A 27,243-nucleotide genomic window follows, 5' to 3' on the forward strand; every position below is an offset into this window, starting at 1 on the left:
AGGGAGGGAGAGCGGTACAAGTGTGTGGTTGATGAGCTGCTGTAGCACACCATGCCATGAGATGAAATCGTGTTTCTTAATATATTTCGATTTCCCTTCACAAGATAAAAAAACCCAACTTTTCTTTCAAAGTTTTCTGGTCAGCAGTGCTTTATAATAAATAATAAATAATAAATGCTACATTAACAGTGTGTTTTTTGTGGTGTGTTTGTGTTTCTGTCTGTGTGTGGGGTGGATTAGGCTTGGTGGGGAGGTAGTGAGTTAATTGGCTGTAGGTGTAATTTGGTGTTTTGCCCTTAACTGATCCCTAATCAAAGACCAGCTTTCTGTTGTGTTTTGGTTTCCCAGTTGTCGCTTTGATTTCGATTCTACCTTCACACAATCGATCCGACTTTGGGCTGTGACTTTGCAGGATTCCTAATATAGTGTACACTGTTATTTGAACAATTCTTCATTATCTTAATTTTGGATTACTCTCGTTTGATCGAGGGAGAAGAAACCAAAAGGTATTTGTTCGTAAACTATTTTCGTTTTTCCCTCCCACGGCCATTTCGGATAACTCGCTTCCTCTACCACCCCCATACTTACCCTGCGTCGGCACACTGCGCGGTGTGAAGCCGACTCGCTGTGTCCCTGCAATGCCTGTTCCCTTTTACTTCCTTGATCGGGAATGGGCACCGCATGGTCCTTTCCCTGTTTTGTAAAGAAAAATATTTAAGCGGTTGAGTGCCGGGGACATTCTTGCAAACCCTGCTGACATTATAGTGAACAAGGGTGCGGGGGACACTCCCGCAGCCCCCGCCCCCCTTGTTCACTATAATGCAATTCGAATGTAAGATCTAATCGCAAAGTTCGTATTCGATCAAACTTCCCATTCGAAATAAAAATTTCGGTTAAATTGGATAAACCCTTTTTTTCTGATTTAATGCTTTGATGCAGATTCACGTCTTGTGTTGGAGGTGGCTGCATTGGTCCCAGGTTCCTCAAATGTGTCATATAGCTCCTGTGCCGATCACGTAGCACATCAACTGGTAGCATATCTTCATAGTATCAATTGATTGACCTGTCCTAAAACCTCTTTCAATACGGCACCACCATCAATTTTCAAAGATCAACAAGCCTCAATATTGAAAAGACGTTGTTTAAGTGTCCCTTAATCAATATGATATGTGGGGACCTCTTATCTGCTTTTAACACAAGAGCCAACAAGATCCCCCGCCAATGACTTGGAGTGGACATCGTCCTTGGTGGGTTGGCACTGCAATACCCAGGCTCATTCTTTTAAAACCGAGCACTAGGTAGAGACGTGGTCTTTCCTCTTCAACCTTTCTGCAAAAAAGGTTTGGTGTTCTCTTAGATCCGTTTTAAATAAAAAAACATTGCAAAGGTTTTGAAAGACTTTATCGGACTAACTGAAAAGATTATTCTGTAGTGGATAAAAAGATTGGCTTTCAAAGTCCCAAAGAACTTCTTCATCATTGTCTTTTTCCAGTTCAGTAGGAATGTCACAAATAGCCTATATTTAGAACATTATTTACAGGCTTTTTTACGGGTATTGTGGGTGCCATGCTTTATAAAGGAGTAAATATAAAAGCTATCATTTTTGTTGGGTACATGCACCCTAAATGTGCCCCCCCTACATGAAATGAAGCTTCCTGGCACACTACTCCTATACCTTTCTCATTGACTAGATTTTCCAGAAGTTAATGGAGAAGTTTCATATTTGAATGTTCTTTCTAGTTGTCTTTATACCAAACTTCGGGTCTGTTGTACAAAAGAATTTTATTCATAGAAAAACATTTTGTATATCAGCCCCTTTGGCTCTAGCTTTATTTCATCACAGTGCAAACACACATGAAATTTACATTTTAGGCTGAAATTCTCTTTCATGTTATGTGTAATTTTCCAACTAATCAATTCAGAAGCACACCGTTCAAAAGTAACTTGAGGACCAAAGAATTGAGGACCAAGTCAATCAATCAAATTTACTGCAGATGCTAAATACAAAATTTGCAATTAAGAGAAAGCATGAAATTGCACAGATTATACACATCTCTATTGCCATTTAATAACCTTATTAAAGCACACCCTTTCCCCGTAGGCCTATTGCAGCTGACAAGAGAGCTACCGATTATAGGACTAGAAATAAAAAAAAAATAGTTGAAGGGGAATAGCAGAACCATTGAGATTTCAATATTTTGAAGGTGAGACAAAGCATTCTTCAAAGAGGCATTTCTTTCATTTCCCATAGAATTCTGCATATCTGATACAGTACTTCTGGAGGTTGGAGTACTGTTCCAAATCTGAGTGACCCGGACTGATTGACATCAATGTCAGTGGCGTTAGCATTAAAGTATTGGCTGAACGCAAGCTCTTCCCAGGCCTGTGCAGACATGTCTTATCTCTTAAAAAATGAGGTGCTCAGATTGAAGGATTTTAATTTTTAAACCCAATACAGTAGAATTTGTGCTTCATTCTTTTATGTGCGTGCAGCCTTTGAGCATTCTCAGAGTTGCTGCCACAGGATCAAAATGTCCAAGCCACAAGAGACATCTTGTAGCTGCATTCTGCAAGCTCTTTAGGTGCTTTAGATCTTTCCATCAATCCTTCATGGCGTGCATTACAACAATCCAAGGGAGCAGAGACAAAGCAGTTTGCCAAATGTTCCCTGAAAGTGAAATAATGAGGGGATTTGGTTTTGAAAGTTAACTGAGAGTCTAATGTTATGCCGAGACTCTTGACAACTGGTTTGGCTTCTGAGAATTAACCCACACAGTAAGGCTAGGAATTCCAGCATGGATTTGTAAGGCCCTCTGCGGCCAATACTTATTTTTGGTTGCTGTTTAAGTTTTAATCTGTTTAGACAAATCCATTGGTCTCTAGATGTTAGAGAGGATTTTAAATTCATGGCTCAGAAATTCCTATTGCAAAAAGCTCATTAAACCTAATGAGAAACCCACAAGCACTTGCACGGGTAAACCAACCCAAATATCAGTTAAGGCGTATGTTTAACATGTTTAATTAGCAAAAAATAATAAGCAGTCAGTTCAAAACAAAACGTTCGATTCACTTCAAAATTAAGATTCACAGAAAATCAACAAAAGTCCAACACAGTTTTGCTACATAGAACATGCTTTTTCTGTTCAAACAATGTATCCCTCATATAGGGTATACACAAAATCAGATCATGGATGACAGTATCTCATCTCTATCGGCATGAACGCTCTGTTTTAGGTACAAGGACAATTCCAGAAGGATGATAATTCTTTTATCTCAATCTTCTCCGTCCTAAAGTTCCCCAACGCATTTCAGATCACCAGTCTTTCTTCTGAGGGGTGCGTGGTGTGAAAGCTTTGATTTCTAAAGTTATAAATACAAGTGTACATCAGATTTACAGTTCCCAGTCATAGGATCGACAACAAAAGGATCGGCGGGTCAAAGGATCGACACAAAAGGATCGACGGGTGAAAGGATCGAATTTCTTTTTTCTTTTTTTTTTCACTTTTTTTTGGGGGGGGGTTCCATCTCCCAACCCCCGTTTTTGTGGTAAAAACCACTTTTTTTCCCTAAACGAAAACCCCCAAAAAATGTATAATTGAAAAAATAAATTAGATCCTTTGACCCGTCGATCCTTTTGTGTCGATCCTTTGACCCGTCGATCCTTTGAATTCGATCCTTTGACCGGACACCTAGATTTACTACATATGGGCATCATTTACTACCCACAATTTCCAGCTGTATAAAGTCGCTGCTTTGAGTCTTACTCCTAAATGCTGCGCTTTCAGTCTAATAGAGAAAACCTAAAACCAAAACACCTAGGTTCTATTATATCAGATTCAAATGCACATGAAAACAAAAAAACTTTAACATACCTTCCCTAACTTTAAGGTCTATCCATCAGGGAAAGAAAGACAACCCTTACTCTAGCATTAAGGATAAACATGTCCCTCCAACTTTGTCAAGATAATCAAGAATACATCTAGATTACTACCAACGTGTTTGCCAATAAGTCTCCCCAGCTCAGTACAGCCAAATTAAACTCCTACCTTGATCATGTCATGTGAGCAGCGCAGCCGACAAGTTGGAAAAACCAGCCGTCGGCTCCCTGCTCGTTATTAAGGAAAAGCGCTCAGTCAGTTGACCGAGCTTAATGCGTCTTAACATCACATGTCACATACCTCTGACCGCCATTTGGGATTAACGGTGTATATGATCCCTTTTAGGCCAATCATGATGCAACTAAAATGCCTTATGATTCCAACCTCCATCTTGTGGTTGGCACCACATTGTAACCATGGTAAATACACTAGCTCGAAATAAGAGGTTCCCAATAATGTACCGATTCTTCATCCAATTCCACTATAATGGGTAATGGAAAATGTCATGTTATGCCTCCTTGTTATTAACATATTCTGATAACGAAGTTATAGTACATCATAAAACCACATGAGGTAAGATACCAATATCTGACAATATAAAGTTCAATGACAGCATATGATTCACACTGGATTGTTTTGCTAGTGCATGCAAACAACAATACCTAATAATAAAAGAAAACCTATTACTATCAGAAGCAAGATGTCATATACTTAACAACACACTAAACATAAGTGTAGTGTTGTCCTCCATAATTAATATGGAAATATTCCATGCTTATGTCATCTTAATCATTGCATGACATAGCTGTATTTACAAAAAGATCACATTCCAAATGCAGGTACACATTCAAAAGCTTAAACAGATGTTGCATAATTGCATCATACCTGCATTTACAAAAATATTTGCAAATTGAAAAAGCTGGAACAAATGTAAACCACATTCTTTCTTAAAGAATACATGTGAGGTCCCACTCCATGTTCATGCCCCTTGGAGACAGAGACACAGCATCAAGCCTCCTAATCCAGATTATTTATTTTTGTAAACAAACTGCATTAAGGTCTCCTTCCCTTCTCGCATTTTACCACTTCCAGAAATTCCTATTGTCATCCAGTTTAATCAAAACTGTTTATAGTACATGAGTAAAGAATTGTATATAAAAAGAGTCAATCGGCGTGGGCGAAAGGCCAATGCATAAATTAAAAAGCAATGGCGACAAGACCTGAGGGACACCACATGTGAACAGTCTAGGTATGGATTCACAGGGTGGACGTGCTATTGACTTTTTTGTGCCACTCAAAAGAGAGTGAATCCACTGCAAAGTCATGTCTTGTATGTCAAACCTATTCAGCTCACCAATACGTATTCTGTGATCCACATAATTAAAGATCACAGACAAACCTAGCAATATCAAGGCCGTAGAGGCTCCTTGGTCTTGTGATTGCCTAAGTCCGTCCAATATAATTATCAAAAGTGTTCCATTCCCGCGGTCAGTCAAATACTTGCCTGAAAACTGAACGTTATGTAATGAAACCTAGTTTCCAACAAAATTCTGAAGTTGGTTCACTACTGCTCTTTCGATTATTTTCCCACATACAGTAATTTGGATGTAGGTCAATAGTTTGCTGGTGATTTAGGATTTACAGCCTGTTTCTTTATCAGTGATGTGGCCATCACTGACTTCAGTGGTGCCGGAACAAATATGGTAGACAATGATACATTCACTCGATGAGATCTTTAATTAAGAGCAGGGCACAGCTGTTTACTATTTTTGTACAGATCTTTTGACGACCCAAGCACTTTATTGGTATTGAGTATTTTGAGCAAGTCATATGTGGATAAAGATATAAAGCTTTTTAATATATTTTCTTGGATGACGATCGGATTCTCTCAATATGTAATACTAGCAGTTGTACCCATGCTTTGTACGGTAATTCCAACAAAAAATAATAATTAGACAAAGGTATATTCATATTTTATGTTTTACATTGTCTACACCATGGAACCTACCCACATGCCAAATTTCAGGTTTGTAGCATGTTGGGAACTTGGCTAAACATTTCAGACACCCATGATATCCACAAATGTCCCTTTTATATATATATAGAGAGAGATGATTAAAGGTAAGTTTGTATGAAGACATTTCCTGCTGTAATTTTCTATTTCATTTTCATATAAAGAAAGTGGCTAAATTATCACAGTTCTTGCAGAGAGGTAATATTTGAGGCGTTTAAAGGGGGAGAACAACCTGCACCATTCAATTGTACTGTTCAATATGTTTCCCTTGAAGTATTAGCAGAATTATGAATGTTACAAGAAGTATATTTTTTCATTTCTAATATTCTGTTTATATGCTTTTACTAGCAGTTGTATCCGTGCTTTGCAAATCCTAAAATAAAATAAAAAAATAATAATAAATTAGACAGGTATATTCATATTTTTTTACTTTTTACGTTATCTACACCATGGAACCTACCCACATGCCAAATTTCAGGTTTGTATCATCTTGGAAAGTATGCTGAACATTTAGAACAGACACACACATATGTAAGCATTGCAGACCGCTTCAAAGAATGCTTAAACAAATTGAAAAATGTATATTTCATACTTTCTACATTGTCTACACCATGAAACAACCCACATACATGCCACATTTCAGGTTTGTAGTATGTTGGGAAGTATGTTGAACATTTCGAACAGACACACACACATAGCCACAAATGTTCCTTTTATATGTACAGAGATGATTTATAGCTGGGTAGCCTTGTCATTAGGTTCATAACGAGGACATCGTTTGCATTCTTGTGGACAAAGAGCCTAGTCCTGAGATATTTATCACCCTGTTAACAATTTTTGGTATTGCTTTTTCTGGCTTACATTGTTTTCTGTCTGCATTGGCCAAGTTTATGAAATATAGGAGCCCGTTTGAGTTTGTAATTACCTTGTTAGTGATTCGGGGGTGACCAATTTCCAAAAGCAAATTATTAAAAGGCTGTGCTTAGTAGGGTCATTGTTTAGGGGTATCTCTTTTAATCATAAACATGATTTCATAATGATCTGTTCAAACTATTGCAGGATTTCCTTTTTTCTATAGTCATTTATTTGGTGCAAAGATTTGATCAAGTGTGTGATAATTTTTGAGTTGTTTAATGCACCTGTGAAAACATATTCAAAATGTAAATAAAACCACTCGGTACAATGGTTTGGATACAGTGATAGGAAGTGAAGAGTTCTGATCTAACAATGTATCTAGGTGTTGTCTAGTCTAGTCCGGAGGGTGGTGAACCAGCAGGAAATCTAAGCACAGTGAGCCAGGAAGTATCCAGCTAATGCAAAGCAACTCGACCTTTGAACTGTTTGTGCCTTTAGACATCAGTGTGAATTTCATTTGTATGTGTCCTCCGGCTTCAGGGTGAATTTCAATTGTATGGACCCGCTGACTTGAGCGTGATTTTGAATTATTTGGGCCTACTGGCTTCAGCGTGATTTTGAATTGTTTGGGCCTCCTGACTTCAGAGTTAATTTGAATTGTTTTTGTCCTCAGACTTCAGTGTGAATTTGAATTGTTTGTATTTTCTGAATTCATTGGCTAATTCTGAAGTGAAAAAATTGAGTTGTGAATTAATGCAAGTCCACCTTCTGGATGATCTATTCCAAAAGGTATGATCACTATCTGGAACAAAACCTAAATAAGCAGGTGTGGCATGGTCCTGAAACCAAGGTTCTGCGATACAAACAAGTACATCGTTTTATTTTCTTGCAAAAGGTCATGAATCGGAAGAGTGTTTTTATCAGCACAACATACATTCATACATGCATTTACATGCATAGAAGTTGGCCAGAGTTGAAGAGTATTAAGATTAGTTAATATGGATTTTTAAGCGGTATTGGAGTGTAACGATTTTTGCATCTAAGCCTAGCTATTGTTTCAGTTTTAACAGATTAAGGGGTGAAAAATGTCAACTAGGGAGCTAAGAAATAATGAACAGCTTACCCAAATGTCCAAGAGCATCCTTGCGTGAAAGTCCACAGATGGGCTTACCTTTGAAGGGTCTTCGGTGCACCGACATCACACCCACTACATGCCTATTGCACAGGCCCTCAATCAAGTGTTTTTTTTAATATTCCTCCCAGACAGGATATGGAAAGCAGACTCTTAGGGCCTGATTCACAGAGCGTTTCCTATGGGACTGTGTGATTACAAAACCCTTCTGTGATTCAGGCCCCGTAAGTGTGTTGCCAACCACAGAAGAAATAATATCTCCTGTTAGTTGTATTCCAAATTAGTGTAAAATTCAGCAAGTTTAAAAACATAGCATTGTTTTAAAGGTTCATGTCACAAAAACAACTCTCTCGTGTAGGCGATAATTATTTGTTTGATTTGTCTATTTATGTGGTTCTTACGCCTAAGCACTGTACATAGAACATAATTACTTAAATCAGTCCAACCAAGGTTGGTACTCATTTATCGATCTTGGAAGGATGAAAGTCCGAGTTGGCCTTGCCAGGATTCAAACCTGCGACCTGCACATCACACATACATCACAGCAGTGAGCACTCAACCCACTGAGCTATCTTACTGGTTTAATCTGCTTTTTGTTCTATTATGACTCTAGTGCAAATTCAAAGTGTACCACAGTTTAAATGTCACTTGTGCAGGCCTACTACCAGTTGACCATGTCTTGTTTTTTGTAATTATTTTTTGATAGCCTGCCCCCGTAATTGTATGCACCCTTCTAAGCCAGAAATGGGTAGACTAGCCATTATTTCGCAAAAGGACACACATGGGGGTAGACTACTCAATGAAGGTTCAGAACCTGGCAGGACTGGCTCAGTCTTTCAGGCTTCTGAAGTCAATAAAGTGTGTACCATTGCATTGGGTAGTAACATCTATCATTAGCGTCCTTAGAAGCCAGAGGAATACATCATGAAGCGCTATATAAAACGTGATAGTATCGTTCTTTTCTTCTCAGAGTGATCTACTTGTGTACATTCAATCTAATCCAGTCTAACATTTCTCCTGGACCGAATTCATGGCACCTCCCAGTATGCATTACACACTATGGAGTGGCTGCCCTCTCGAAGAAACTCCGAATTGAAAGCTATGCAGATCACACCTGTCCTCAAATCTGTGAACACATGCGCTGATGAGATAATTTGCCAAGCTAGCCTTACTACACACAAAACATACAAGCCACACACCCAACAAACTGTCACAAACCAGAAATACCAAACACCCCAGGCAGGCATTGTACGTTGCCCCTCAGGACACAATAAACACAGTGCACACAATTAAAGTATGCTCAGAAAGCAGACACACTCAGATGCCGGTTTCTCCTGGTTCTGCAAACACTAACAGAATAGCACAACCTCTAGCCTATCCCTCTTCCCCCACTAACCTACCCCCACCCTCTTTCTTACAGAGCCACGTGAGCGACTGGAGACCAAGCAAACGGAGACCTTTCCTTACTTCCCAATTGCGTTCTGTCTGTCAACGTTTTGGAAGAGGAAGTTTAAGATTATGGCCCTCATTACAAGTCAGGCGTTAAGGGTTTAACGGCGCCGTCGGCGACGTTTACCCTTAACGCCTGATTAAGAGGTCCCGGGTTTTAACGCCTGCTTTTTGCAGGTGTTAAAACCCATCCCGCAAAGTGACCTTGGTGCTAAGTACGGTGCCGCAATTTGCGGCACCGTACTTAGCGCCTTTCCCCATTCCCATTATGCCCTATGGGGCAAAAATGGGAATGGGGAAGGGCAAATGGTGAATGGGGAATTACCGCCCCACTCACCTTGGAATGGGGCGGTAATTCCGCCATCCACCATGCCGGAGTCCGGCATGGACCATGGTGCTAAAAGCACCATAGTCCACCGCCTGACTCGTAATGAGGGCCAATGTGTCTAACTATGTGGAAGCCATTCCATTTTATTTCTAAATACCATAGCTGCCAACTTTTCCAGTTCCATGCGGGTCTCTATGAGCCAGTCCTGTTTTTTTCACATTGCATGCTGGGATGTGTAGGCCCACCCTTACAATGGGGAAAATGCAACTATAAGTTCAAACATGCAATTGGAAGCAAAAACCAGGAGCGGCTCGAAGAGACCTGCATGGCAATTGGAAATTTGGCAACTATGCTAAATACAAATGTCGGTGGCAAATGAATTCCATGGCAACAACAATGGACATCAATGTTACAGGGAGATGGCTTTGAAGCCCCCTGACAAGAAGTGACATTTTAAACACTGCACCAAGTGGAAGTATTTAATGCAATGGTTCCTACTTTACATGTTGTTTGATTTTTCTGTTTTTAAAAACGTCAAAGCAGCATAAATGAAGTACTGACTGCATTTATTTAAAGACAAAAAACTGATAACATTAATTTTATGTGCGTGATTCGTTCTTGGTGATTTTTTCCCTTTTTAGTTTTGTTTCGGCTATTAGGTGGTGGTGAAAGTGCAACCTATGAAGCAGAAACTATTGTCATTAAAATAACATGAGAGCTTGAAACAGAGGCTTTCGACGCTGGTTTGTTGTAATGTTTTTCAATGCAGGTTGGCATATGAGGAGGGATACATGTTAGTTTGACTATGTGTCCCACCCATTTAACACCCATTGCTAAGTGAAATGCAGAGAAATTTCCTCCCATTACCACCCATTTTCCTTCAAACTACACCTGCTTTTGCACTCTTTGGCTCAATCTCTAGTGTGTGGTGGATTTTTCAGCCATTTTTACTCCCAAAATGGTGGCCGTCATCTGTTAATATTATTTTAAAGTTGTTTGACATGAATGATACTTTTAAAAATATTTACTGCATCTTTTAGGTTATGTTCTATATGTTAATGTATTTGGTTTTCCAAATAAAGAAGTTTTGTTAAAGATATGTGTTTTATAAAATGGCTGTCAAATTATCCATATACTGATTTGTGGGTGGTGTTTCTAGTGTCTCATATTATGTAAACACGACCTGATTGGCTTTGCAGATGATGTCAGGAGGATGCCATTGGTTCTGCAGTCTGTGTTTCTGTATGGAGGGCAGCCATTTTATTTCAGCATTCGATTACTCGTGCCATGAGGAGTCTATCTATAAAAAGGATATATTTATCAAATTTAATTTTATAATCATTGGTGCTGTGCTCGTGTGGGTGCTGTGCTTGAAGAGCGTCCTAGTTGCAGGTACGTTGAGCTGCATTACCCTGTGAGGCCTCTGCAATTGTCCCGAGACAATACAGTTTTAACTTTAATATTCGGCACCTTCAGTGCTTCTCTTCCCCTGACCCTCTCCACTCCCTTTACCTTCCTTCTGTTCCCTGCTCCCGGCCGCCCATATCCCGTTAGTGCTACTTTACATTGTCCAGTATTTGGCACTCAAGAAACATGCTTACCAAAGCATCCTTTACAATCCAAGTGCATTCCCCTTGCAGCTCTATGGGGTGTGGCAGTTTCTTGACCTGCACAACTATCCTCCAGTGGCCCCTGACAAGGTCATATTCATTGGTGGACATGGTGGAGGTGTACACACAATTGATTCTGCAGTATTTGCCATTAGTCTGGGTAGAGGGCATGGGCTTTTAGCAGACTTCAAGTCCCCTTCAAAAGATGCCCACTCCCCTGATCGCATGCAGCTTTACAACTTTGTGGGGTGAAATGGCCCCGGGATGCAAGAAATAAAAGAGGCCAGAGTCAAGTATGAGGACTCACCAAATTCCCAGACCTGTACAGAGATGATGTCCAATATAAGGCCTATGGAACCAAAGTAATAAGAAGAGAAATTGGGCCTAAAAACTTCCAGATGCTAAAAGATGCTAAAATGTGGCAAACCTCACATGGAGCAAAGACATATGGCAATGTATGACAAATACATGGAGAACTGCAATGACATTCCCAGAAACAGCAGTGCCCAGCATCTTAATTGACATGCCAGAATTGTATTTCAAGCCGCCGTAGTAAAACAAAGCACTTTTCATGACAAATAACTAAAATGTCATTTTGTTTCCCTCTAAAGTGACAATCTGCAAAGCATAATGTTCACAAAAGCCTCTAAAAGTGTGATGATGATGCTCTTATTTAACAGCTGTATGCAAGGGACAACTTTGTAGAGACATGTATATATGTTGAAACTGTGTGCCTTCTAAGAGTTTATTTTAAAGTGAAATGTGAGTTAAAAGGCAATTTGTGGCTGAGTTTGAAAGGCCTTGTGCTGCTCGCCATTTCTTCAAGATGTGAAACTGCATTCCAGGGTGCCTGTTGTCCTGGAGATGTAAGCCTGCAACTTCAAACCTCAGTGACTTCCCTTAAAAATACAACCTTAAATACTTTTGAGATGGGAGACACGGGGTGGACCAGATAAGAGTGGGTCTGTTCTCCGGCCTTTGTGACCTCAAGTCACAAGTCTCAATAAAAAAGTGCATTAGCTTAGTTATTAGCCTTTGGAATGGGTAGGCTAATCTAAACACAGACCCTCTGCTGACGCCATGTGCTCCAGGAGTGTGGGGACCAAGCCAGATGAGGAGTGAGATTGCACATTTACATGGGAGAAATGTATTTTATCGTGTAAAATTGACAATATTCATTGCACCGCAAGCATTGTAGGATTTTTGGAAAGATGACAGTAAACTCCTTCTGACCATGCCAAAAACAATTTTGGTGGGATCAACACAACTAAAGTTATTCATAGAAATGTGATGTGGGCCTCCTTGTGTTTACCAGTGATGCGAAAAATTGATTTCAGTGATATGGCTCTGGAATAAATGAAGAAAAACTGTAGCTCTGCACAGGAATGACATACAGACATCTGATTAGTGTCATTTGACTCACAAAAAAATATAGTTGTCAAAAATGTATTCATACATGTAAAGATTTGGAAGTTAAGGGTACTTGCAAGGTAGTGAGATTTTAAGTGCAAAAACATGACTAGCCCACCTGTTGAAGTAAGATGATGAAGTGGTCTCCTCCCCTAGGGTCCCAACGCACTCCCACACCCCCTTGTCCTATCAGCACACGGGGGAAGGAGCCACTGTAGTTAATTACATTAGGGAGGAGGGTAGTGAGCATTAACCAATCCCTTTCGCGAGAATCATGACACATTAGTGATGTAATTTGCCCTATAACTAAGCCAACTTGCTTCAGAGCAGGACCTTTTGCCACTAATCCCATGAGGTGACCTGCTGTTGAAGTCTGGCGTGAACATCCCAGCACAGAGAGGCCAAATCTTTCAGAGGAGCCAGGAGACTTAGAAGCTGATCTAGGACACCTTGGAGGACTCATCAGAGACCCTGATTGACCCCCTTTCTGTCCCAGCAATGCCCTGACGCTCCCTGATGTCCAGCCCAGACCTCTCCTGTAAGTAGAACTAAACCCCAAAAGCCACAGAGTGTGTAGGCCCTGTATTCTTTCACCACTGTCTTAGTCATTTCCCCATTGAAAAATCCCCTGTTGGCCCATGTAAATCCTTAGCATATTTATCAAAGTAAATCAATTATATCCCTGATTTATTTCACGGGAACAGTATTATTGGCATTTGAAACCAACCATCTTTTCCCAGTGTATTGTTAGCCAGTACAGTCATAAAGAGTTTCCCAAAAGAACTAATCCCCTTGTGATCTGCAAAATGAATTTGTCACTGTGTTTCAATTGTGCTCAGCAAAATAAATTTCCATTTGCATTTCCTTTTCCCATTGTATCTGTCATCCTAACCCAAAACCAATTTTCCCATTCTGTTCTGACCATAATCCTAAAAGCCTTGTGTGTTATGGTCAGGCACAACAGAACACATTTTCCCCTTACCTTTCTTACTGTCCTATTGTTTCTGTGAATCACAACCCAAAAACGATTTTTCCATTGTGTGCTGCCAAATATTCCCCAAAGCCCTGCCTGTCCTTTTGGTGTAAGAAAAAACAATTTCCCATTTCCTTCCATGCTTTCCCATTGCAACTGTTTTAGGTAACTGAAAACCAATTTTCCCATTCTGTTCTGATCATAATCCTAAAGCCCTGTGTGTTATTATCAGGTGTAGCAAAACAAATTTGTCCCATTGCCTTTCGTTCTTCCCTATTGGTTCTGTGACCAACAAATCCTAAATCCGATTTTCCCCTTGTGTTCCCCACCCATGCCACTGCTTTCCATTCAAGGAAATCAAGTCAAATTGATATTTGGAGGTTGAGGGTTGCTGGGACAAAAGTATCACATTCCTGTCTGTTTGCATTCATTTTCCTGGTGTACTTTGAACTGTTCTCTGCTTGTATTGGGGGTGGGAGGGGTGGTGACGAAAAAGGTAGCTATATTAACTCCATAGTCTGGTGTCAGCTCTGTGGTGGTACTCTACTGAAAAGGATGTTTTGTTTTTGTGTTGCCGCAACATTGGTGGCTGATGTAATCTGTTGGTTCTAATTTGCTAAAATTAATCAATTAATACATATCTTACTAATACACAACAGCCTGGTTCCTAGTCCATTGGGTGTTTGTTGAGGTTCTGTGTGAGACGGGTTCGAGACCTCACCATAGTGAACTAACTAAAAACTCATAGTGATTTGTTGTGTGCCACATTCATCGTAGGGGAAGGAGCTCCTTGACTTGTTTGTGACCGTACAATAAACTGTGACAAAACTGCACCTCTTTCTTCCTGCTGCCCAACCAAGGCTTATCCGTCCTGCTTTGAAAAGAGTCAACGTGCTTCATGTGAGTGATAAAAACAGATATTTTAAACTACGCATTGGAAGTTATTCTTGTTTGCATGCAAAAGGGATGGTTTTGAAGTTTAAAAGGGGTGAAGATTGCAGACCGTTTGCTAGGTTAGTACAAATTTGCGATTGTGTTTCTCCTAGTGCCTTACAAGACCGACGTTGTTGATCAAACGTTTTCATACGCACACTTTTAAAACAGCATTCCACCAAACAACAAACCAGGACGTTTACTTAACGGATGGTCAGTAAATGCGCAGTCAACATTACATGTAGACATACAATTGCTTCGTGCAACTGCGAGGATACCTATGTGCCAACCCACACTCTCACATACAGTGCATGTCAAACTGATGTAGCATTTTGCAGTTGTACATCGTAGCATGTTTTTATATTATAATAAACATGTTGTACCCATTTACTAACTTTGAATTAAAATACATACAACCAATGAAATCTGCTTTTTTTAAAAGAAAATGTATGCATTTTCTGGTTTCTATCTCTAGGAAAAGGACTTTCCTTGTCATGTGAAGTGAACTGTACAATCCAATGCCTTGTGCTTTATGTAAAGAAAAAATCACGTTGTGATTTGTGAATAGCTGACTAGTTTACATTTTTTAAGTAACTATGCGTTTGCTTTGAATAGAAACAGGGACATCATTTCACCAAAATGCCAGGGGAAGCAGAAGTGACATCACACGACCCTTGACCCCTGACCCCTGGTGACATCACAGAAGTGATGACATTTGACTCCACCCCGAAGTGATATCGCGGGATGCGATGGAATGCAACCTTTCACCCGTTGACAAAACAGGAAGTGCGATCACATAGCATTGTACACTACAAAAAATATGGTTATGATATTGCTATAATGTGATGTACATTTCATACAAGAATGGATCGCCATATGTATCATTAAGATCAGTGTATATAGGCCCATATTACCAAATTACTGTGAATGCAAGCAGACGTCCATGATCAAATGATAATGATGCGTTATTATATAGCACTTACGCTTAAGCGCTTTATATAGCGAAAAAACAACCAAAATCACCCAACCTGTGTTGGTGCAAATTTATCGACCTCAGAAGGATGAAAGGCTGAGTTGAGGCTTTTAAGAACAGACTAAATCAGTGACTCACCCCCTGAAGTGTGCCTGAAATAAACCTTTAATGAGTCTAACAATTATTGTATAGAATTCCAGAAAGACACATTATTTGTTATTCCTAATCTTTCTTATTTAGAGTCAGTGCTGAAAGTGTTAGACTTGTGTCACTCCTTTTCTTCTTTTTCTTCTTTTTTTTAAGGGGCTTTAACAAGAAAGCCAGCCACTCCAGAACTAAAGAGCCTCATGGTGCTAGCCACAGCCCATGAGTTTAAATTACAAAAAAAAAAAAAACTATATTTTTTCTTTTTTTTTTCTTCTAGAGGTCACAAGGGAGAGCTCAGAGGTCGCAGTTGCGACCTACGGCGACCCCTAAATGACGTCCCTGAATAGAAATAATGTAATTTGCTACTAAAAAAAACAGGGCCACGCCCTCCTCACCACATATGCCTGGGCGTTTAAATTCGGTTTTTAGGTGGCGCTATAGCGTCACCAATTTGTCAACAGGTACAGATAGAAGCGAGATGTGACGAGGGCCACCGCCTGTGTGTGTTGTGTGGGTTATTACCCCCATTGACTGCTCATGTCCATATAAATCTCTATTGCAATACCCACCAACTACCTTACCCCGTCCCGCCCAAAACACATCTTGCTGTGATCTCATTGTGCTAGCTGTAAGGCAGAGCAATATCCAACTTTGGCGTTCGTGGGTGTGCAATGTTTTTTTTTCTTCCGAAAGCAGTCCTCTGAGAGTAAATGGTTTACTTACAGCTGTATATGTGCTACTGGTGTAATAAAAAAAAGTCTTAATCAAGTGTGTCTTCATCTCTTCATTTATAAGCACTATGTGTGTCCTTGCATCTGATCCATGTACTTAATCCCTGTTAAAACAAGCACTGGGAAAGACATCAGTATCGTCTTGTTTTGTTACATGGTTAATTGCAATGCAATACAGAACGACTTTCTCTTACATCTAAATATGAATGCTTGGTGTTTTCTTTTTAATGGTAATTGCTGTCTACACAGACGCGTGGCACTAGATCGCAAGGCTATATACGTTCCCTCACACCTCCAATGATTTCCTTCCACGCGAGCTATGAGTAATGGATCTTTAGAACAATCTCGACAACAGCAAAGCAGGGACACGAAGCAGTCCTTGCTCATTCTAACACGTTGGGTGTTATATATTTACAAAGAACTCGAAAAATACTGAACGTGGCTGTCAAAACTGACCAGTAAAACAGCAAGCTAACCTCTACTTGCAAGCGTTTTGAAGTGGATGGCGTATGTGCCCTGGAATTGTCGGGGCAGTGACATAGACAGGGTGCGACATGAAAGGAAGCGCCCACTCCCCTCCTCCCCGCCCCTCTCGCCCCCTTCGTCATGCCAGGGCGAGTTAGCTGTTCTGACTACAGATCAGCAGTTGATAACAGCTGATGAGGGTGCCAGTTTGCTCGTTTCATGATCATACTTGTTCAACTTTTTTAATTATTTATTTGTCCGCGCAGGGCTGTCTACGTTTCAGTGTACCCTCCTCTCCCAGTGAGCACTACTATAGCGTACCTCCGTGGGGAAGCACTGCGACATTATACTAGGTTGACAGCCCTTGTTTTAGTATATACTCTTCCCCCACATGACAATCTGCTCTTCGATGGTCCCTTGTCGACGCTCGCCCTGTATCCCCCAACCCTGTGTAATGTAATGAGTGCCAACTGTAGTGTCCTCCTCTCCGATTCTTCCTGGCAAGAGCGAAGAGCCGAGTTATAAATACATCACATGAGCACGGCAATGGAATTTATGCTGGTTTCTGTGTTCAGCGTTTGCTGTCCTGCATTACATATCACGCTAATTAACTACAGTAGCTTACATTCGTCCTCATAGAGACGCGCAAGTTCTCCATAGCTAGCAGTCAACGCGCATTAGAGTAAGGATGTGAGTGGTAAGGATAGGCACTTAAGGCATTCTATTCCAGTTCAGGTTATCGGATGACTCCACCTGACCGGGCAACATCTTGCTCCAGTCCTGTGCTTTTCCTATGCTTTAGTTTTACTTTAGTCTATTTTAACCAATTGAAGCACCCCAAGACTACAACACGCAGAATGCAATCTAGGGCGACATTAAAGGCCAGGACTGGGGCATGAGACATAGGCAAAATAATGTCTCACTCTACCAAAAAACCACAGACCTAAGATCGAGAAATATCATTTTATTCAAAACAGAAAGATTTTGTAATGAAATGCACCACCTTTTTCTCTATGGGGGGGGGGGGGTCAAACACTGGAATGTGCTACCAAAGGGAACCTGCACCATTAAGGACCACCTGAAATTCAGGAAAAGTCAAAAAACCTGGCTCGTCAATGCTTACCACAGTGAAAGTTTAACCTACACCCATCAAGCAGCGAAAACGACACTCCTCTATAGTTTGACTTGTACGCTATAGTTTGACTTGTACGCGCAGGCACAACCTAAGGGAACAGCATACCTGCCCCCCCCCCCGATCCTCTGCCTAGAACGCATTGCATAGAACTCAGGAAACTAAAATTACTGGAAGACATCACATCAAGGCAGTGCAAAAACTCTAACTGAACACCTTCCCTGTCTCCCAGAATATCTAAACCTCAACACAGGACATCTTTTAAAGCCAAATACTTAATCCAACGACAGCGAGACCAATAATCTGAAAGCCCCATGTAAACCCCAACAACACCCCCCACCTTTTTGACAAACCCTAAATTTCTCTCCACCCTACTCAGCACACACATATGCAAACCAGCCACTTCCCCACGATTAAAAAAGACAGAAGAAAGACCCTCTCCCAATACTTTGAACATCAGAAACATACACCTCTAACTACAACTGACATATTCAGCCCTTGGCCAACACATGCCCACACTACAGGACTGGGCACTGGAGGAAAAGACTGATGAAGAGGGTATGAGGAACCATTCTCCAGCCTGATTTGCAAGCTCCCTCCCTCCCTGCATGGATGATGCACTCTACCAGTCCACCCTCACACTTTCAGCCACCCCCACACACGCGCAAGACAGCCCTCTATGAAGCTGGAATACACCAAGCAGGAATACACACATTGATGCAAATTACAGGTCACAGTTGAAAGAGTAACATTGCCCCACAAGAGACAGTTTTCCAGTCACTCTTTCCCACGCCAGGTGCTTGGTTTTCCTCCTCTTGGCTCACGCTGTCTGCTGCTAAACTCCCACAGCAGCGGCTCAAGTCCCAGGGTTCTCCCATTACACCATTGTGATCCGGCCAACAATGCAGGGGCGCTCGCTACTGGGCACACGCCAGGCATACATTACAGGGAAACGTGTCCTAAAAAAAGGGCACTCATTAACATACCAATTGAATGTGGCGCCACCAGAAATTGGCATATGAAGGCGCCCTCTGAAAAAAGTGGGGGAACTCCTGAAAAAAGTGGGGGGAATCCGTCCACCCACGTGTTCCTCCAACTTGAGCATTGACTGCTTCAAAGACAGGTACATTGTCAGAAATTAAGGGATCACATAACCTGAAGTGATAGCAAATGGTGTAGCTTACAACTTGTTAGTATACATTCTTGCAGGCATTTTTCATTGTTCCCATTTGTATAGCGCTGAAGGCGGCATGGATATTAAAGCGCTTTAAAAAGTAAGTACTAAATAATGTCCGTTTAAAACAGCAATGTTTTAATGTTGCCTCTGAAAGACGCATCAGTTGTCATGTGCGCCGATTGTCTTAGGAAGGAGAGAACATGAGCACAGATGCACGTGTACTTAAAACATGTGACTTGGGTTAATGGGGGTCAGCCCGCAGCTTGTGTCCATCTATGCCATTGGCCAACAATTGTACTTGCTTATTGCCTTCACATCACCCAAACAGTACAGAACAGCCCAAAACTAGCTAGCTAGCTAACCTAAGTGTTTCCAAGCAAATTCCCGACTCTTCCTTTTCCGGCTTGCTGACCCTTCTCTGAGCCTGCATGCAACCAGGAGTGGACTGGGATCCTAAGGGGACCCTGGATTCTGGTTTCACAGTGGCCCCATATTACACCGTGCCAGCGAAAATAGCATCCTAATTGTGTGTGCTGCAAGTGCTCTCAGAAGAGAGGCCATGGTGCAGAGGCCCAGTGGGAAATCTCCAGACTTCCCTGTACTCCAGTCCACCACTACATGCAACCGGTGCACGCGCAGCAATATCTGCATCCACCTGTGTTGGGTAAAGGGAAACCTGCCTGATCTCCAACTTAAGCAAGGACTGATCAAGTCAATAGTACTGGCTTTTGTATTCTGTAATAACAACTTGCCATTTATACAGCACTTGTATCCAAAGCAATTTACATAGAATGTATTTACATGCATTATTATTATTACCCAATCGAAATTGGTACTCACTTCATCGACCTCAGAAGGACAAAAGGATGAGTCAATCTTGACAGGATTTGAACCTGTCAGCTGCATGTCAAGCACAGATCACAGCAATGAGCGCTCAACCCGCTGAGCTATTTTAACAGCTTAGTCTCATAACTGTTTTATATCTAATCGTTCTCACGTCAATGCAGGAAATTCCAATACAATGGCAGGCACTGACACCATTTGCCATTTTGTTACTGTGAAATGGTTGCGTGCTCACATCATATGCTAGGTATTGCCATAGTATGCCAGTTATGCCATCATTCACACAGTGGGGACTCGTATAGCTTCAGGTATTGCAATGAATTGCTGCATTCTCCTCCTATGTACCACACATTTTGGTAGTTGCTGTTGGCAAATTCTCATGACCTAAAATCTCATGCAGGTTAATGGCCAGGCGTGCGGACCACTAATGAGGATTAAACTTAATGGTCGGGTACTCGTACCGTTGCCTGGGACTGCTATGACATGCATGGGGTCTCACCCCAATGACCATGATGGTCACCAAATGTGCAGTTATTCATCCTATCCCCAGCCATTACAACTCAAAGGCCCTTATACTGTATTGTCACACATTTCTATAAAACGTCCATGTACTCACTTAATTGCCAGAGATTGCCCTCAAATACTCAGATATTTGCCTCATTGCCAGAGAGTGCAGGTACATCCCCACTAGCCAAAGATGTCGATCAACTTCTGGAGTACTTGCCGCATTGCCAATCGAATGCCAAGATACTTGCCATCAATTGTCCAACTACTTAGCACATTTCCCAATATTGCCATCAAATGCACCGGCAGGTACCCCATGTGTAAAGATTGACCCCAAACTCTGTGGGACCCTGGCCATTACCAGGAACTGCAATAATTGGGGTAAAATACATAGGTGCTGATCTCATTACCTGCCCATTCCATGTTTCCAGGTACTCCTTCCATTGCCAGCGTTTGCTGTCAAAAACCCACATACTTGCCCCTTGCCAGAGACTGCCATCCAGGGCTCAAGTCGAGGGTACATGCGGGTGGATGGAGACCCCCCCACTTTATTCTGGAGTCCCCCCACTTTTTCAGAGGGTACCTTGATCTGCTAATTTCTCGTGGTGCCACATTCAATTGGTATGTTAATGAGTGCCCCCACTTTTTTAGGACTAGTCCCATGCTGCCATCACACGCCCTGCCCCATTGCAGAGGATGGACATTTAAAGGGCAATATTTTTCTCTTGTTTAGGGGCAGGGCTGGCGAGTGCACTGACGCTGAAATGCCGTTTGCAAGGTGTATGTTGGTGGGGGCTTGGCCATGCGGGCCGCCCACAGCAGTGCGAGACACAGGAGTATGAATACTATACCTCAATTCTCTGTGGCCACCCACACTAGTAGGTCCTTCGTTCTCCCGTGGCAGAAGATTGGCTCGAGCGAGGGTGCAGCCGAGTTGACACTTTGGAACAGGGATGTCAAACTCAATCATGGAAGGGACTGGTTTGGATTCAGATGCAGCTCCTGTGAGCTGTACAGCTGGGCCTATGAAAAGGAAAAGCCTATGAAGTAGCCAGTGGATTTTTCAAGTGATGAGGCGTTCATATTTTCCTCAAATGTTTGTGACCGAGCAAGTGGGTGGAGCCTGAAAATAACCGGGGTGGTTCTGTGTTGGGGCATTGCACTTCCCCTTGAGAACTTATTTATTTTTTTAAATGGCTCATAATGATGCATTTTGCAACATAAAGTTATGGCAAAACTGTAGAAAAAGCCATAGAATTTACAAACCGGTGTGAGAAATGTCCATCTAGCAAGTGTGCAAAGCCCAGGCTTTTTACATTTTTATTAACAAATAGAATGATGAAGCTACTCCATCTCCAAAAGGGGTAATCTGCCAACCAGATTCCCCTTCCTGTCGACTCTATGCTTAAGCATAGCGCACTACGCCTACCGCATCAGTAGCCTGATCCGCGGTGCCTGTTCTACTTGTGGCAGAGAGCATGTTCACGAGATGGCCACTTGACAGCCGCAGAGACAGCCAAGTCCCTGCAGCACAGGGGCTGATTCTAAGATCTGCCGCCCTGCATCCAAAACTAAGATGATCATGAGTCGCACATGCTGGTGGCAGGTTAAACTCTAAATAAAAGCTATGCTTGGGTTTCGGCAGAGTGCATGGTAATACTTATGATCACGACCGCCGCATTCCAATTGATATCGCATATGTGTCAGCTCCTGTATGTCAGCTCTGCTGTGGAAGGTGACGTGTTCTCTTGTTAGCTGTGTGTAGCCTGTCAAGTGGCAGGTCAGGAACCTGGAGGTTTTTGCACAGTATGTTTGATTCATTCGATGTGCAGTTGTTGTGTATGATTAAAGTATACATCTATTTTTGTATAGAACCTTGATTGGACATTCCCTTTATTGTGGGCTGATATTGTGTTTTTTGGGTCACTACTGGTTGACCTTCACATCCCTCTTAAGAGCATAGCCTTCCCTCGGCCAGCATTACTACAAAAGGCGAAGGAAGAATAAACTGGCCCTGTTTTACCTTTATGATTGCGTTTGGTCCACTCACACTTCTACAAACCAAAACCCGTTTATCCCTACTCATCCTTGTACTCTTGCGGAGCAGAATCCATTTCGTCACAAGAATTCTGCAGAAGAAGGCATGAAATATTCCAAAATCATCCTGCTAGGGCACCTCCCCTACATAGGAGCATATTCCTTGGTTGTCTCTTTGAAGATCAGGTGATTGGATGTTTGGCCACACTATAGGAGAGTGGTCAGTAGGCTGATAACAGAAGCATTGGTCCCTTCTGACTCAAGGCCCGCTTGTACCTCAAGCCGCTTGCCACTTAAGAAGCCACCTTCTCCACTACCTGCCTCTCCCCTCGAATGAATGAAGCATGCCAATAGGACTGGAACCAGGCCAGTCATAGAAACCTTGCTGGCTTTCAAATTGTAAATCACGTGTTTGATTTGTAATTAATGTCAGGGTGTCTTGGTGTCTTCTTCTAATGGGGCTCTGCAGTTAATCTTGCTTTGTGGTCCAACCATCTACTTGGGATTGAGGTAAATAGCTAAACTCCCACATACATTGATTAGCCATTGGGCTGTGCAATTGTCCAGCAGTTTTGAAAAAAAATCAAACGAAAATAAACTGCTAACGAAGAATGCCACATCGCCATTCATTCCCACTCTTGATAAAAGGAGTACTCCAAGTGTTAAAACTGATATCTCCAAGAATGGGGTTATATAAACAGTGGAATCTTGTGTTTGTTTGGTACACATTTCATGTTGAATCCGACACGTCTTTTCACCAGTGCTTGGCTCATGTCTGCCCGCTCAAAGCCATCCGTTTATTAAAAGCAGCCACAGTCGGAGTCGCCATGTTGGGCATGGGCATATTGCTGTGCTAATATTTAAGAGTTGGGATCGGGTGTTATCTGCACAAGGCCTGAGTTAAAGGCCTCAGTGAAGTGAGGGCATTTAACTCGGCCCCTGGGCTGATAACACCCGATCCCAACTCGTTTATTAAAAGCAGCCACAGTTCGGAGTCGCCATGTTGGGCATGGGCATATTGCTGTGCTAATATTTAAGAGTTGGGATCGGGTGTTATCGGCACAAGGCCTGAGTTAAAGGCCTCAGTGAAGTGAGGGCATTTAACTCGGCCCCTGGGCTGATAACACCCGATCTGGCACACAGGAGTGGGTCTTAACGGTATTAGCACCTGCGTTGCCAATCCGGTAACCTGGGGTGCTGAGAGCATTGTATTTTCATTCAATGAATGGACGTCTTACAGTGTCCTGTTCACTCATATTTTAGTAAGATGGCCGCCATAGATCTGAAAAGTGGGGCTCCATAAAGAGACCGTCTTCCATTTCCATGCCAGCCACAACAGACCAGAAGCGGGAGCAGCACTAGCTTCCGCAGCAATTAAGTGGGGAGTAGGAGACGGTGGGGGAAGATGGCGGGCTGGAGAAGAAGCCATCAGGCAACTTGGAAAGCGGGCTTACATCAGGAGACTCAGCCCGGGTTCCCTGCCTCCTGATTGGCTTTACTGATAACAGACCACTGAAACCGGTAGGCTTTACCCGACCTCGCTCAAAAAAACTGCCCAGTGATATGGTGCGAGACCGTAAATAATAAAAGATTCTTCCAGAACTTTTAGGAAGAACATAGATCATATTATTCAAGAACCAAACACAGATAAAGCCTAGAGTAAAACACACAGGTGTAAGAGTTTCTGAGCAAAACTGCTGGAAAGTAAATACAAGTATATGAAAAGCCCTTTAGTACGGGAACATATGTGTCTATTGGTAAGTGAGCTTCTGAATGTGTGCAGTTGTGTGCATGAGTTAGTGAATGGGTGAATGCGTGAGATTATCTATGTGTGGAGGCTTGGCTGGTGGGACTGTGGGCCCATGGGTGATTTGAGAATGTTTGCCTTTGTGGATGGATAAGTGGGAGAATGATGAGTGAATTGTTTTATGTGTGATTGTGTTCATGGGTTATTAGATGGACTGGCGAGGTTGTGTGATGGGTGAATATGTGGATATGTTAATGGCTGGGTGGGTGAGTGAGTTTGGGAGCCTTATGCCAGTGTGGGATTTTTAGAACACAGCTATCTTTCTAAATTTTGAAAGGGCAAAACCTGACAAAAAGACCTGGCTTTTTATTCACAGATGACGCAGAATCGTTTTATTGATAAGGGTGAGACTTGAAATTTTACACATGTCAAGGTGAGACCGTACAGAGGATACTGACCAGAAGAACGTCCACAAGATCGCTCAGGGAGTTAATACATATCAAGAAAATTGACCCATGAATTAATGCTGGTAAACACACCCACTCATCCAGAACATAACTGCAAGACTTATACGTGGCCTCAATCCCATGGACTGCATCTCTCCGGTGCTAAAATCCTTCCACTGACTACCCGTGGTTGCTAGGATCAAGTTCAAGACCCTCTGCTTAGTCCACAAGGCTTTCTGGGGACGGGGCCCGCACTATCTGCAACGCTCTCTTTCTAAATACTCTCTATTCTAGAGCCCTTCACTCGGCCTCCTCCAACTGTTTGCGTGTGAGCTGTTTTTCCAAGCAGAGATTTGGAGGTAGATCTCTAGCTTTTGAAGTCCTCCCTCTTTAACTACTCGCACTTGCTAGTGATAGCTTGACCAGAGTACGAAGAGTGACTGTAACGTTCTTTTGTATTGTTTTGTTTTGTATTGTCTGTGTAAGTCACGTGAGAAGGGAGCGTGTAGCCAGCGCAGTACACAGAATGAGCAGTAATGGTGGTGCACTGAGTGCTTTGTTGGAAGTACGTCACTCCTCGTACTCTGGTCGACCGATCGGACCATGCTGTTTCCGGAAGTATTGTAGGGGAAGGTTCGCAGTGGATTGTTACGCATTTCACGTCAGCTGTAGAGAATCTGAGGGAAGGAGTCAGGGCGGGAGTTGGAGGCAGAGCGGAAGATGGAGCTTCCGTGAGCCTGAGCCGGGGCAGGTATCTTGAAATGCTGTCAAGTAATGGCATCTGATAGAAGAATTAAACAGACCTGACCTGCTCCAATAGCAGACAAAAGAAATTGAACCCAGAAACCATAAAGAGCAGGGTGGGGCACCATATGGAAAATGCATGTGCTGCTTGAAACTAACCCATGAACAGCATAGAAATACATGCTGTAGGTAGCCCTGAAGAAAGTGGTTTACTGATAACAGACCACTGAAACTGGTAGGCTTTACCCGACCTCGCTCAAAAAAACTGCCCAGTGATATGGTGCGAGGCCGTAAATAATAAAAGATTCTTCCAGAACTTTTAGGAAGAACATAGATCATATTATTCAAGAACCAAACATAGATAAATACCTAGATTAAAGGAATGCCTTCTGTGTAATAGATGGGATTGTACTCAGATATATGTAGAGATATTTTGCCTAGAATTCTCTGACATTACATACTCTCAGCTTTGTGTTATCCCACCAACAATACACAAAACTGACAGCACTTTTATGGAATGTTGTTTTAAATTTCTGCCAAACAAAGAAGCCTAATAAAAAATATACAAATTAATTTGGGAGGCAGACGACACATGCCTCGATGAGGACAACATGTGCCATTTAGAAAAACCGTACACGTCACTTCTATGGTGTGTATAATTAGTCTAGCGATAGGGCAAGTCTTCTCTGCACTATCCCCTCACCCTAGATATGCGGAGCAACCAGCGCAACCTAGGGATAGTAATACACAAGGGCTTAGTTCAGAGTGGTTGAAGGGCAAGGAAGACTAGGGCTACATTTAGAGAAAAGATAAAAACTTAGTAGTAATGTAACCTGAGACTTTGTTGTGTGAAAATTCGACTGGGGAAGTCTCGAGGTATGATACCCTGAACAGTCCAAGACGTGTGTGTTTTGATCCTCCCTTTCCTAACACTGACTTATTCTTCCCTTCCTCAGCCTTCATGGGTTACACACAATCCCAATCCACACTTCCCCATTCACCCATACCTGGGACTGAGACAAAGCTGAGGGGATTGAGAGTAATGCAAACTTCCTATGTGAAACACCACTCTAGTACTGGGACAAAGAAGAGTGGTATGCAGACATCCACTACTGAAGGTCAGGCATGTCCCAGTAATTGGATTTGTTATCGTCAGGCAATACTAGTCAACAACACACAGCTGAGGCCCCTTAACAAGGCTCAGGTGTATAAAAGGTGGAGCCCAAATCAATGGAGGGAGAGAGAGCTGCCCTGGATAAGAAGACCAGGAGGTCGGGAGACTGGCAATGATCCCAGAAGACCTGCTAGACCTGGAGCAAGTGTGTTGCTTGGTGGGTGCAGGACTGGGAACCTGTGAAATTGCAGGAGTATGGCTGGAGCTGCTGAACAATTGAAAACCAGAACGGCTGCAAGCCACAGCCGTTCCGATCGCCGGTGTGTGCAGAGAAGTGCCCGGCGAGGAATCAGGGTCAAGGAGGTCTGCATCCTGGCTAGCAACAAGGTGATCAGGAGTAGCAGGGCCCGCGCAGCAGAGACACGCAGAGCCAGTTAGGGTCAGCGTACTCGAAAGTACCAGAGCGTTCCCATGGAACCACAGGCTAGTAGCGGTTTACGAAACTGAGCAAATATAAGCATAATTAAATACCGAACCAAACTGTCATGATGCCTACCTCCAAGGAGCCAGGTCCGACCCAGCAACCCCAGAGGCAGGCATC

At 42.4% G+C, this 27,243-nt stretch overlaps 1 protein-coding gene across 3 annotated transcripts in view; it reads left to right on the forward strand.

The window, feature by feature from the left end:
* The window catches only part of P2RY2 (purinergic receptor P2Y2), a 289,745-nt gene that overhangs the window by 112,351 nt on the left and 150,151 nt on the right, over positions 1-27,243 (forward strand). Inside the window, exons 2-3 of one of the 3 annotated variants that reach the window (XR_011284149.1) lie at positions 14,427-14,549; positions 15,198-16,470. The exons of the other annotated variants lie outside the window; for them this stretch is intronic. The gene's annotated coding sequence lies outside the window, so the exon portion shown is untranslated. Of the gene's footprint in view, positions 1-14,426; positions 14,550-15,197; positions 16,471-27,243 lie in introns of those variants that run through there. 3 annotated transcript variants of the gene reach the window in all.

Source organism: Ambystoma mexicanum, chromosome 7q, assembly GCF_040938575.1.
Source record: "Ambystoma mexicanum isolate Mex_15411 chromosome 7q, UKY_AmexF1_1, whole genome shotgun sequence".
NCBI lineage: Eukaryota > Metazoa > Chordata > Amphibia > Caudata > Ambystomatidae > Ambystoma > Ambystoma mexicanum.